The sequence below is a fragment of the Drosophila obscura genome, unplaced genomic scaffold (genome assembly GCF_018151105.1).
Source record: "Drosophila obscura isolate BZ-5 IFL unplaced genomic scaffold, ASM1815110v1 contig_200, whole genome shotgun sequence".
Taxonomy (NCBI): Eukaryota; Metazoa; Arthropoda; class Insecta; order Diptera; family Drosophilidae; genus Drosophila; species Drosophila obscura.
Window position 1 is genome coordinate 3,428,452 of NW_024542791.1, and position 14,899 is coordinate 3,443,350.

Here is a 14,899-nt window from a genome sequence, read left to right on the forward strand (position 1 = left end):
AAAGGTTCTCTTTTGCGGTTTGGGGCGTGAAAAAAACAGATGATAACTCGACCTCCAAAGTTCCCCCGCCATACAATTAAACGTACAAATTTCAAACGGATTTCCATTCACAAATTGTGGTTTAATATTCCATAAGGAAATTCCATTTCATAATCCACACACACACACAAGCAAGCGCCACACAACTTTCTTTTTGTGTTCCGATTGCTTCTGTCTTTTGTGTCTGCCATTCAATCAGTTTGCTGCTAAAATATTGTTGTGTAAATAAAAATATGAGAAATATTGTAATTTTTCGCTCACGCTCAGCTTCTCTTTTTTTCTATCTCTGCTACGAGAATTTTTATTTTTTCTACCTCTACTACGAGTATCTGCTTTTTTCTATCCCCTCTCTCTCTCTCTGCTGCTGCTTTTCCCACGCTTTTATCTACCGTTGTTCCACCTTTAGAACTTTTCCAGCTATTCTATGCTGATTTTGCTGCCACTACTTTCCGCGGTTTCCCTCTACACTTTGCGCTTCCTTTCCCCACAACTATCTCTTGTCTTCCGCCACTGCTTTATTATCATGCCTCATGGCTCATGGCTCATGCATTCTACTGCGAGTATGTGGCTGTCTTTGTGTGTTTTTGTGTGGCATGTCAACACCTACCTACCAACACCTACACCTAGCCCAACAGCTAGACACAATGTCTCTAGGATTCCATTGAATGAAACAAAATCTGAGACCTGATTGTTGGATAGATGGATTTATGGATCTATGGATTTCCCGCTGTGCTATCTATGGGTGTGCTTTATGCTTTATTACTTTATAACGAGTTCCACATACAAAGTTCTTCTATTTGCTTCTATTTTTCTTTTTTTTTAGCTGTTCGCTGTTCCATAATAATTAATACCTTTGGGGCGTTCTCTCATCATTTAATAGATGTGTCTGTGTGTGTGTCTGTGTGTGTATCTATGGGTGTATCTGTGTGGAGTGTGCGTCCATGTTTGCAGATAAATTGCGATGCTCAGTGGCTTGGATAAGCAGACGAACGACCGGCTTTAATTTGGTAAATTAATTCTGAAATATTTAGGTCGCAAATATCCTAAAAACCCTCATGAGTTCCCACACCCAATACCAGCCAGCCCCCACCGACAAGGTCACGCCATAAGGGGACGCCTCGACAACAGATAAAAGACTGAGCCATATATGTATATATACCTACAAATATCGAACAAAAAGGAAGCATAAAAAAGTCGACTTTGGATATACACGATATTTGGAATGATTAAATTGAAATATTTGTAAATTATTCACAGGAAATATATGAGGAATCCTGATGGCAATAAGTCTGAATGGTATAAATGGTTTTCTTAGTGGCTTGTCGTGGCTATCCTTTTTCTTAAATGCTACTTATTCTGTGTGGATTGTTAGATAGGAATAGCAGAAGGATTAGCACAGGGATGGTTGAGGTCTACATAGAAGATTTGGCTAGGAGAAAACACCGAACATATTTTCTTTTCTTCCCTTGTTACATTTATCCTCACAAGATTCATATGCCTTTTGTTCTGCCATAAAAAAGAAGTGTAGGATGAACCAAAACCAAAACCAAACCCCAAAGAGAATGTTGAAAATTTAAGGATACTCATCGGATAACAGGGGCCAGGGGCATGTGGCATGGGGGCATGGGGGCATGGGGCTGCCTGCTGTTGCCTTTGATTTGAGCGCGCGCGATGGCGAGTAATCAACTCAGTTGGAAACATTTCGCGCTGCAAAACTGAAAGCGAAACCGACAGCAAACTGGGCAGGAGATATACCCGGAAAAGTGGAGGTGGACCAACAATGGCCACGAACTGCTTTTTGGGGCTCGAAACCTCTGATCCTACGGCCACTTGTCTGCTCGGTTCGTATGTCCAGAAATATATGTGCGGCCATAAATAAAAATAAAGGGCCAGCAAATATAAACTTTGGGTATATTTTTGCGGCTTAAGGACAACAATTGGCTGCGCTGCTCACTTCTTGATGTTGCCACAGCATCACAACAACAAAAAACTCAAAACACTGGGCAACAAAAAACTTAATAGCTTTTGAATAACTAATGAAAATTAATTTAAAAAATTCTTTTGCCCCTAATACGATCAAAGAGCGTTAGGCAAAATGCTTTTCCCTTTTTTGCTGTTTTTTCTTTCCTGTTGTTTGTTGCTTAGTGTAATTTTTGGAGGTTTTTATTTGGGCCAGCAACCCCTGGCAAAAACTCTACCTGAAAAGGGTGCCGGCCCAACCCCCCTGCCCCCTGCCAAACTTTTAGATTGACTGAGCAAAAGGGTCATGGGTTGGGTCATCGCCATGCCAGAGAGGAGGGGTGGGCGCCACAGGGTGGGGGAGCGACAGCAGCTCTGTTTCAGTCGGTTGTCGGCTGTCTGTTTGTCGGTCATATCATCGCCGTTGAGTTAAGTGTTAATCCGCTTTTGTTATTGTTTGGCACACAGCTTGCCAGAAGGAACAGGAGAAAGGCTGGATCCGTCCTTCTGCAGGGATGGCTGGTCCTTACGGTCAGGTGTTAGGCGGTGTGTCTGCTGCTGCCACCGAAGCTGAGAGCTGTTGAGGTTTTTTTTTCGCCCGCCCCTCCGAGTTGTTATGCTGGGTTACATAATTGTTAATTTAAAATGTGTTTAATGCAAATTCAGTTGTCCCTCTGCCTCTGAGCTCCTAATTGCTACGTCGCCTAGTGCTAGTTCTGGTCCTTCGGTCCATTCGCACCTTAAGCTCTTAATTTGTGAAAGGGAAGCGAGGCAAGGCCATGTGGCAGGGCAGACAGACAAATTGCTAAGCAAATATTTGCAGTAAGCCAGCGATTTGCTGGGTCCCAAAGGGGGCAACAGGTTCTGCCAGCAACAAGTTGACTCTAAGGCCAATCCACTCCATTTGCCAAAGCAAACGTTTCTTATCTCTGCATGTTTATTCTTTTTCTTTTTTTGTTTGTAGATAAATTTTAAGTAATTAATATTGCCACTCGAATCACAACTCGGCAGGAAAGTTCTTGCGAATTTGGCGTAGCAGAGAACTACGCATACACACGATTGTTGGGTGCGAGTACCCGAGATTACCGAGAACGAGAAACTACGAACGCGACTCGGACTGGGACACGGACACGGAGCTGGCTTCCTGTTGCTGTTCCGCTGCAATGCTACGGGGTATTACCTTCCGGCAAACGTGTTGCCAATCAACTGACGAAACCAGCAAATCATGTCCTGTCCCTGCGGAATGCAAAGAGCAGCAGCAGCAGCAGGCAAATGAAGAGCGGAAGCTCTGATGCCAACAAAGAGCAGCAAATCAGTAAGCTTTGCCCACGAAGCCAAAGAGAAAGGCGATAAAAGAGAGCAAGAAGCAGAGGAGTAAGGGAAGGCCATAGGAGTTACTCGAACTGTTTGCTTATCAGTTTTTATCAGTCTATAATTATACCAAAAAAATGTATGAAAAATAAAGGTTTTCCTTTTCTTATTTTTCTTTTATTTATTTATTTGTTATATATTGTTTAGTTTTTAATCGTCAGATGGGTTTTTGTTATCACAAGCATTCACCTTGAGAATGCGTTTTTTTGCTATTGATTTACCTTCTCTGCCATTCTGATATTATTTTTTATCCAAGCAAACAGCTGATTGCAAGGACACACGACACTCTGTCCAGTCCATCTCTCTCGCTAGCTACATTTTTCTCTTAAGGCCCCAAAGCTTTTCCCCACGCTCTCTATACTTTCACCACTTTCTCTCCATCGAAGTTTCCTGCCGCTGGACGCCAGATGGCGCACGAAATCAGACAAGAAGCAACAAGAGCCGCAGGCAATGGAATTTTGGCGGTTAAAAATCAACGCATCGTTTTGGCTGTTGTCTCCCAAGGATACATATATATATATTGACGGGGGAACAGAGCAGAGTCTTGTGTAATTTATGACGCCACTGCAGACATCAGACAAAAGACCGAAGATACAAAATACACTCCGCTGTGGAGTGGAGTGGAGTGTGGGTGTTGGGTGTTGGGGGGTATTGTAAAAAGAGAAAGCAGCGGGAGGAAGGCGTTCTGCAGGTGTTTAGTTATTTATGCCTTGTCACACGTCGTAGTCGGCACGGAACAAATGTACGAGTATCCTGCTGAGTGCTTGTAGACATCATGAGGATGCGGCACGGCACACAGCCATAAAGGATTTGACCCAATCCTCCTACTCCTGCTCCTCCTCATGCTCCTACCTTTGGGTGGCACTTTTCGCGTTTAAACTGCTGCCACCAAAAAAAAAAAATGCTGAAAAAGCTCAAGTAAAAACATTTATTGTGGGTAGGATTTAAGTATCCTGTCAGAGAAAAATAATGTATGCATTTGGCGGGGGGAAGATCCGTCGTAAAACGAGAGAACTCTAATTGAAAAACTTGAAGGAGGAGGAACTTGTTGCCCCAATTAAATCCTTTGGCTTTGCATATTTATGCAGTCTGCATTTGCATCTAGATCGGAATCAACATCATCTCTACTTGTGTAAGCACAAGCAAATTGTCAAGGATACATATGTAGCGAAAATGAAAATTAAATTGCCTGCAAGAAAGCCAGTAATAATGGAGATGAAAGCTTCACAAACTTGGGAATTATATATACTATATAGAATTATTTTGTGTGAAATTTGTTACTATTTATGTGCTTAAAACATAGTTACATCTTTCAAGTTTTAATCATCATTTAATTGATGCCTTTTTCTGGCTCAAAAACATCCAGCAGAATGTATTCACATGCGGCTGGAGGCTGTAAATTCAACCACTTGTTAAACAACGTGTTGAGGTGTTGAGAAAAAACGTAAAAAAAAAAGGAAATGTTTGGCATGTTGCCCACACCAGGAGTCGACATACTTAAATTCGGTTTTTGTAAGCTTTTAAGCATCTGTTATCTTGCGGCATATTTTGGCATACTTTTTTTTGGTAAAGTAAATTCATTTCTTCTCATAGTTTTGATATAAATAATTTAATTCAAGAACTCCTCCTACTCTTTATATTTCTAGACTTACCTAATTTCTATTTCTTTTCTTTAAGAAATTAATAAAAAAAAATGAAATCCAAGCCATGCCTTCAATCTGCGTAGCTTTCAAACTTCCGCTCATGTTTATAAATTATGCTGCTTTATCCTAGCATTTATTACATTTTTATGCAGCAACGAGCGCAATTTTCTCTCAAGTCATCAAGTCGTTTTAAATTGCAAATTTCACGGTAAATTAAACAATAGTTCAAATTTCTGTAGCGCTCAAACTCAAACTCAAATCCCCCCCATATCCCCTGCAAACAAATTCCCTCCACTGTGTTAAATATATTGTGGTTTCGTCTGGCCATAGATCCTGGGTGTCCCGCATGTCCCCGCCCCCAACCCGCACAAGTCAGAACAGAACTTCGCTCAGCACTCAAGCTGTGTTGTGCGTGCCGTGCTGTTGATGTGTGCCTCTGCCTGTCTCTTTCGGTATGAGTCAAACTGTTTTTGTCTTTCCCTTGGTACCGGCACTGTCTTTCCCTTGGCAGGGAACTGTCTCTGGGTAATGCACTGTCTTTTCTCTCTCTCTCTTTTTTTTCCGCACTGTCTCTGTCTGTTTTGTATGTTCCTGTGAGTATATTCCACTAGACTATCATGACATTTGAATAATGTGAGCACATTTGGCATTTTATTTTATCATCAGGCATTTTGCTGATGTGCTTACACATCCTGCTCCTGCTGCCCCATCATTTTTGCCAACAAAAGAAGCATCATCTTCTGATGAAATTAAACTGCTTTTGGTCTCTGGCAGCGAACCTACTAGCGAATGGTCCTTGGTCCTGCGTCGCTCGTTCTAAAGCAATTGGTTCTCGCCGCCAGCCCTGCCTCGTCCTAGAGCTCTTGGATCTTGGCTCTTGGCTCTTGCTCTTGACTTGCTTTCCTTTTATTTGCCTTTACTATTATATTCCCTCATTCATTTGTCTCATCGTTTTCCTTCCCTCCCTACCCTTCCCCACACGTCTCACGCCCAGCAAGAGGAAGGCGGAGGCTAAAGGGCGCTGGGGCGTGGTCTAATTACAGCTTGAGGAAAAACTTTTTCATTGTTGCTTCTCATAAAAGCGAGCAGCGAGCAGAGAACTTGCAAGAACATTTTTGTGTCTGTTTTTTAGGGGGCAATAATTTTCGGTAAACTTTCCAATTAGAAGGTTAAGTAGATGCGGCAGCATAGGCCATTCTCTCAGAGGCCTCAGAGTTCTGGAGAGTTATATATTTTCTTTTGGCTTTCAGCTTTCGCTACTCGAGGGTGTTGTTTGGTGGGGGCGGGGGGGGTTCCTGTTATTATTATAGCGAGACTACTTTTTCGCCTTAACAATGCATTGAAATTTTGATTGCAACCATTAAAATGCAAGCTCAGAGCTCAGAGCGCACAGAGCGCACAGAGCGCACAGAGCACCGAGGAACTTGACGGTTTTGACGGTTGGTTGTGTTGTGTTGTGTTGTAGTTCCCGCCGAAAGCACAGCATAATGAGCATTTTTTTTTGGATGCAAGGTCAAGCAAGGACGACACACAATTGTTGCTGCTGTTGTTGCTGTACCACTGCCCTTTACTCACTTTTACGTGTAGTGGCACACAGCCGCTGGTTCCTGCTTCTCGTGTTTTTATAATTTGTTCGTGCCACAATGGCGGCGCCCCAACAGCGACAGCCACAGCCACAGCAATTAGAGCCCTCTGCCAGTGGAAAACAAAACAGAAACAGCCAAAAAAAAAACCAAGAATACAAACTAAAAACACACAAAAAAAAACACAAAAAAAAAAGTGTGCTGGATGACAAATTGCCATGCCAGAGCTTCAACCATCCCAAAAATAAAGTGAAAGAAAATAAAAGACAACATGCAACATAACAAGTGGCAGCAATGCTAGAAACAGAACAAAGCAGCTGTGAATGGGGGGGGCAACATGCTAAGGGAAAACGTTTCGTTCTGACTTACAAAATGGAATAGAGTGAAGGGGGAGAAAGAATAGAATAAATGAAGAACGAATGTAGCATAAATGGAGAAAAGTTGGGGACCAGCACCATTGATTTGAGGAATGATCTTCAATGTTCTACAATGTTATTGTACCCGGAAAGGGAGCAATTACTGATTGATTGCTTACACATGTAAAACATTAAACCATTAAACCATTGAAATTATAATTTCAATTCGGCATATTTCTTAATTAAATGACTGCTGCAGTTCAATAGGGAACAAAAGTCTGGAAAATGTTGCTGCTGATGAAATAAATATACACAAAAGAGCCCAAATTTCCAGCCATCGAAAAGAGCTATTGAGATGCCTTCGTTTTCCCCACACCTCATCAAAATAGTTTTTCCCAGAAATAGAAAATGCAAAAGAAAAAAAACCGAAAAAAATATAAACCGCAACAGGCACTTGTAATGTGTATTTGAATCAAGGCAAAAGGAATAAATCAATAAAACTAAAGGCATGGCATAGCATAAAATGTTCTCGAGGCTGTAAGACGACTCTTTGGATGGGACTGCAACTGGGGGTGGGTCTGGGTGGTGACTGAGACTGGGGGCTGGGTATCGAGTCTGCGACAGCCTCGTTTCTCGAGTATCCTCTTTTATCAACCTCGAGGCTCGGTTGAGTGGACTCGGGGCACCAGCATGGCCGCATGGCCATGCCTCCATCGTTCCGCTCCCTGCTGGCCAGGACCTTAAAATGGTATTCTGGGATTTTCATGTAATAAATTGCAAGCCAAATATTGATTTGCTGTAATTGTTGTTCTTCGAGTCGATTAATGCGACAATTCCCCACCCACTGCATTGGGTGTGGGCGGGCAATGTCTGTGTGCAATCCCTTGGCTATCCATTGTGCCGCACAAAATTAATATTACATTTATGAGTCACTTATTGTGCCCTCATTATGTAAAGGGCCAGGCCGATGGGTGACCGCTAACCAGCAAATGACCCGCACAGCCGGTGGTGGCATTGACTCTTTGCCATAACCACACCCCCACATCCTGGAGGTCGGATCGGTGGGTGTGCGTGGTGGGGTGACTGACTGCATTCTGTTGGCCCACATTTGTCCCTGTTTTTGGGGTTATTGGTTGCACAAATTAGCGGAAATTATGCAACGATGCAATGTTGTATAACGATTGGCAAGGCAATTTTATGGATTCCTTGCTCCTACCCGCCCCAGCCAGGCCACTCTGCGGTTTGTAGTTAATTTTACCACAAATTGCATAACATTTTCTGGGGAACTAGAAGTAGGTTGAGAGGTGTGTCCCAATGGTAGTGTGTGTATGTGTGTGTGTGTGTGTGTGGAGTAATTGTATTTACGTATTTATATAGGTGTGTGAGGAGTTTTATTTGGAAATTTTCCTGATAACTGATTTGCATGCATAAGAGGATTTGCCCCCATATATTTTGAGAGGCTAAAACAAAGGCTTACACACAAAACAAAAAGGTTTAATGGTTCAGCAGGGTAATCTCAACCGTCCGAGCAATAAATAATTAATTAGATTTAATTTTGGACACAGGAAGTACCCAAGACGATAAGTTTGCTGTTTGTTGAATGTGTTGAAAGTAAATTAAAACCCCATATTCATGGCAGCAGCGCTGTTAGGTAACAGTACCGATGTTGTTAACAGCGAACTGTTAGCCTCGCTCTTGCTGTCGCTCTTACGATCCACTCGGCTCTCGAGCATGTAAGCTAGCACTTACATATGTTATGTTCCTTTAATTACGTTCAGCCAGCCGCTGTAAACTGCCACGATTGTTCAATGATAAATATACAAAATAAATACATATATGTACATATACACAAAAATCATCTACGACTCTTCATCTTTATTTCCACTTATGTTGGAATTCTAATCTAATCCACCACAACACTCAGTTTTAAATGTTAAAATTCTTCTTCTAACATTAACATACGGCAGCCCGTTTCAGCTCCTAGAGCTCTGTTCTGCCTTGTGGGTTTTGTATGAATGAGAGGCTCGAAGCCACTGAGTGAAGAGCGCCACTGAGAGTATACATATACATACATATACATACATTTTCGGTTGTGTTCATGCTGGCCTCTATTATGTTTATATTGTGATATTCTGACGTAACTATTAAATAAACACAGGCCTTCTGACGGGAGCAATTCACTTCAATATTGTTATTTGATATGCTAAAACTTGTCACTTTTAAAGTCTAAATTATGTGCAGTGTACACATGTCATGAGCTAAAAATTTCCATAGTGCAACACAGGAAAACAGAACCCAAAATTTGCATAGAAATAACATACGATACGAGGTGGAATGTCATGCTCTTTGATACAGTGCGTGACACAAATATAAGATAGGCTTACACGTATCAGCCACCACTACTACGACAATTATAAATTGTGCCATTTAGTCCCGAAATTTACGTATTTATCAACAGCATTCAAATATTCTTTTATTGCTCAGTCGCCAGTTTTCAATATTCATGAATGCTCTGGCTTAAATGAGTGTCATGCTGTTGTCCCGTGCCGCTGGATGGGACATGACATAGGGCCCAATGATAATGCCTTAATTATTCAACAAGGATTCGCTCTTTGCCTGCCACGAACCTCACATAAAATACCATAAAAGCCCAGGCAAAAATGCCATTGACAGCACTTTTCATGGCATGGCATGGGGCCGCCATGGAGCCATGGAGCATGCTCACACGTATTGCCAGGAATGTCCGAAATATATTTCATATTTATAACATAATTCGATATAATGCCCCTAGCGGCAGTGCCCTTCCCATTCCCATGCTTCTACCCGAACATAAAAACTGCGGAGGTAGGGTAGTAGGCAAGGGCAAACCGCATACTGACCAGCAAACAATACCATCAACAACATCATCATCAGGATAACAATTGGGCGGGGGAGGGTGGAAGGAGGCACACAAAAGGCCAACAGCAAAACGCACTTTGCCTACTGAGGCATTAACATCTGTTGTACGCTGTATCTGCTGTATCTGCTGTACCCAAACTCAATCTGTATCTCAATTCCCATCCCCGCCCACGCACAATACGAATACGAATAGTACATGGAAAACTCTTCACAATATCTGGGCGCAGTAGTTGGAGCCAAGCAAATGAGAAGCGTAGTTTCTAAACCAAAGCCCTCATAAATAATCGGTTTGGCTAATGGATTTCGGATTTGGTCAATATGCCAAGCCATGACTACAAATCGCCCTAGCTCTCCCCCCTTATCTTGGCATGCGAATCCTTCTCGTAGCTAAGTAAAGGATGTGGGTGGAATGCTTAAGGAAATGAGATTTCCCAGCATTTTGCAATTGATGCAATTAAACTGTATTTGTATTTATTGTACCTGCAGGTCAGGGCAAAGCTAAGGGCACAAGCAAATGGCACACAACGACAGTGGCAAGGCAATAAACTATGGGCTACATTGGTGCATTTTGTGTAATAAACAATACAGAAAATATGAGAGAATTATAATAATTTTAAAAGTGAATTCTTAATGGCAGAAAGCAACCAACAAAAAATATACAATAAAATCATCAAATGAAATGAAAACACTTTGCCATTCATCTATTCAATTTGTGCACATTTCCATTGCTAATCCGCTCCACTATGCCATGGCAGGGCAGCATGGAAGAGCCAATGGCAAACAGAGGCCGATGGATGCATAAGGTACGAGCTCTCTGGTCAGCAGTCAAAAGCCTTGGCAATCAAGCAGGTAACCATGTCTCTCTCTGTCTCTCTCCCTGTCTCTGTCTCTGTGTGTGTTTGTTCTGCCCGTATCGTGTGGCGGGTTCTGCATAATTTAAGACAATTCTCTGTCGCCCCATTTTATTAACTGCTTCTTGAGCTGTGGAGAGCCACCACATGAGCGCTGCAATCAGATAGCTGCCTGCTGCCTGCTCCCTGCTTCTTGGCTTTCTTGGCTCTTGGCACTTTAATGCCGGCTTAATGTTTATGTTGGAGCATTTGGTCCCGTCCCCCCCTTAAATATGCTAATAATTCCACGACGCTGCTTTATTAAATTTCTATGGCAACCGAGTAAAATGAAATGCGCCCCAAAATGACATAACTTATTTAGCTGGTGCCGCGGAAAATTAACAGAAGGAGAAGCAGTTGCGAGTTGGAGTTAGGAGCAGGATACCCCGATTACTTCCCGCTTACTCCCCCGAGAAAACCAGAAGTCGACACTCAACGCCAAGTCGACCTCCTTGGCTGTCGTTTTATGGCCACGCCTTCGCCTGCTTTCCGGGTTTCGCCTTTTTTAATGCCAGCTTTAAAATCTGAAAAATGTGTCGTTAAATCCCCCACTGAAAGCCACTGGAATTTTAATGCACAAATAATTGTTTCATTTAATGCGACAGCTTTAATCATTTGTGGCGAGTGGGCAGAGCAGAACCAGGAGAAGAAAAAGGAGGAGGGCAAAATGCAGAACTTTTGCTGATGCTAGCAAACTCTATTTTAATGTTTGCTCCTTCTCCTATTCCCTATTCCTACTCTGCCAATTTAACGGATTTTAATTTTCTCTAAAGCTAAATTTAAATTAAAATTTCACACCTATGAGATTTATTTGGGATCAAGCAATGAAACTTCCAGCAATAAACAAAATGATAATATTAGCTTTAATATGCTTCACTTGAAGATTACTTTCCTTTATTCATGATTCAGTGTAGCTCAGTGGGTTAAGCAGCAGAAGTCAGAGATAAGAGGAGTTCGAATAGAAGCAGTTTTCGAACAGGAAAACATCAATATACATACATATTAAAATCCGCCATTGTCCGGTACTTAGTGCTCCCCCAAATCCTTCCTTAAATGTTTGCAATAATAATTAATAATAATATTCATTGGCAGGATATGCCCACACACACACACACAATTACACCCACACCAATAAAGCTGTCAATAATGACAGCCGATAATGAAGAGAAGCACAAGCAAATTATTTAAAGCCCTTGCGGCGGCAGAGCTTTAACCGGGATATCAGGAAATGATTGTGTAAATAATACTCGCCAGAGTAGGTGTATTGGAAGGGGGGTCCATTGTTGCACTCTTGTTTGACCAGTCGCCAAATCTTTGTTAATTATGCGTTGCCTGTTTGCCGAAGCATTGCGGAAAGCGGCTTTAAAGGGGCTGATCCACCTGCCATTATCCATAAATCATAATTGATGGCTCGTAGGGGGGGGGGTGCTTAATAAATATTGACACAGCAGGCAATTAATCACGCACGCAGCAATGTTAATATGCTCAATGTTTTTTTTTTGTATACAATTATCAAGCGCAAACATGCCCAAACACACACACAGAAATATGCGATCAGGAGGTATACATATGTAGGTGTGTTCTTGCGGGTGGTGCCATGAATCACAATTATTATGCCAGCGAAATGAGAGCATTGATTTTCCATTAACGCATTTAAAACGAGCCGCTTTTAATGAAGCAGCAGTGGCATGGGTAAGTGAAATAAATATATAACTAATTATGTGTTGCATATTTTTAGTTGAATTTGCTGAGATTATTGCGGCTATTCCGATGACTCTCAAAGTAGCTTTCTAGGTTTTTCTAGGCGCATCAACATTAATGATAACTCATTTAAAAAAAATTTAAGCTAAACAAATCTGCCCAAAATCGACTTAAAGTATTCTTAAAATAAATTGAAATGACTGCCAGTTAACACAATTTCAGGGCATTGCCATAGCAAGAGAGAGCGCAAAGTGGGGTACAACTTTTAGGCCAAACTCCATGGCCATATGCCAAATTCAGATTGACAGTGAAAAATGGATTTATTCTGTGCATTTTATTTTTATTCTTTTTTTTTTCTTTTTGGGTTGCCAAATGAAACATTTTGCCAAGGATGATAAATATGCAAATTATTTGTGTCGGAGCTTGTTGACCCCGAAAAACAGGACCCTTGCCTGATTACAATAGACATCAAATGGCCAAAAGACTTACCTTTTTTTTTGCGCCTTTTTGTGTTGTTGTTGCTCGTCGTCGTCGCCTGTAAAGGATAAAAAGGATAGCAATTCGATTAGGAGGTGACCAGAGAGAGAGAGAGAGAGAGAGAGAGGGAGAGAGAGAGCAGTGATTTAAATGCAACATAAACACAGAGAAATCCACATTGATGGCACATGACACGCATGAATATCAAGTTATGGAAAAACTAAAAGCTTAGACGCAAACACAAACAGAGAAGAAAAACAGAAACTGAGACTGTTGCTGCTGCTACTTAGAGAGGGATTTCGGGAGGGAACTGGCTCAAGTGATGAGCCTGTACACACACACACACAAGTGATATGGGTTATGGGATATGAGGCTATTTAAGCCGATTCCTTGGCCATTGGTCAGGGTCCGGAGCCCCTCTTGACTTGGAGTGTCGTCTTCTGCGTGCATATTTTGCCGTATAAATTCCAGCTTATAAATATTATGTTACGGCTCAATAAGCTTAGCACTCAAAGACCTTCTCAGCCAACAACTGGGCTCTGATTGTCACCCATTAGTCATTAGCATGCATCGTGATTGTGTCCCCTGATTTAGTTATGCTCCTACTCCCACTTGTCCTTTGAGGGAGTGTGACTCGAGTGGTCACTGATGGATTGCCACACACATATGCCGTGGCCTTAGAATCCGTCGCTTAGATGCCTGCTCTTAATGGGTCTTTAGCAACTTTCGGCTGAGCATTGGACCAAGATGTATCCTTGTAAGACTCGCAAAACTTGGACCCAAACCAGCGCTGAGATGGCTAATGAGGCGGGTGGGGGGCGGTTAGGCGCCCCGCTGAGGTCTGGCCAGCGTGGTAATGACACTCATTAACGCTGCTCAAAGTACAGACCCAGAAGGGGAGGAGTGGAGTCCTGTGAGGTTCTCTTTATCCTCAATCAGATCCTAGTCCCATGGTTCCATTTGCTGCTTGCTAATCGTCTTGGCCTTTTGCAACGTTTGCATAGTGCCCGAACAGACAAAGTTCGACTACCCTAACGAGTACGAGTACGAGAGGGTATTATGAGTGTGCTAAGAAGTTTTCAAGGCAGAGACGTAAGAGTATTTTTCACCCTTAATATTATAGTTATATATTCAAAGCCCTGATCCTTATGTTTCAATAGGTTTAAGTGCATTGGATTAAAGGTTCTTGGGCCTTCAAGCGGTAAAATATATCCTTCAAAATATGTCTAATTCTAATGTTCTAGAACAAAGAGCAGCCAATCTTCGTTGCCATATTTTATGCATTTTTCGTATATATATTTGTGCCTGCCCATTTTATTTTTAGCGCAAGCTTTTCTCTTTCTTTTTTTTCGTTTGTCGCTGTTTTCTTGGTCATTTTCCCCTTAGAGCAATCTAATTATGGGGCTGTGAAAATTCATTAATGCCAAAGTGAGAGGCAACAACGAGCGAACAGACAGACATCGGACAGGTCGGACAGACTGCAGGACATCGGGGCCCGACAAAATTAATTATCCATCAGAATTAGCGCCGTATTCCGGCCGGCCTTCTCTTTTGTCACTTTGCATATTTTTCACGCCAGTTGCCCAGTTGGCCATTCGCCTTTTGGTTGGATTTCCATTAAGTAAAGTTTTCTTTTTTTTTTGGGGATTCTGTGGAGCTGCCTCTCTGATCATCAATAAAAATTTAATGACTGCGTTAAGCTGCAGCTGCTGTCGTCCAAACACCCACCCACCCACACAAACACGTACATATGTACATATCCTATGGCTGGTTGGTTCTGCAATTCGATTAAGTTTTCGTGTTGGTTCCGGTCCTTTCTCTCCCTGGAGGGCCAAATCTGCTGAGTGTGCAACACATTTGTGTGTCCTGGGGGCAGGGCTCCTCCAACATTTTAATGAAGTTGTAATGAGTCAAGGGTTCTGCAACACTCTGACTTGTACTCCGCCTCCCATCCTTTGGGGGCACGCAAATATTTGCCCATA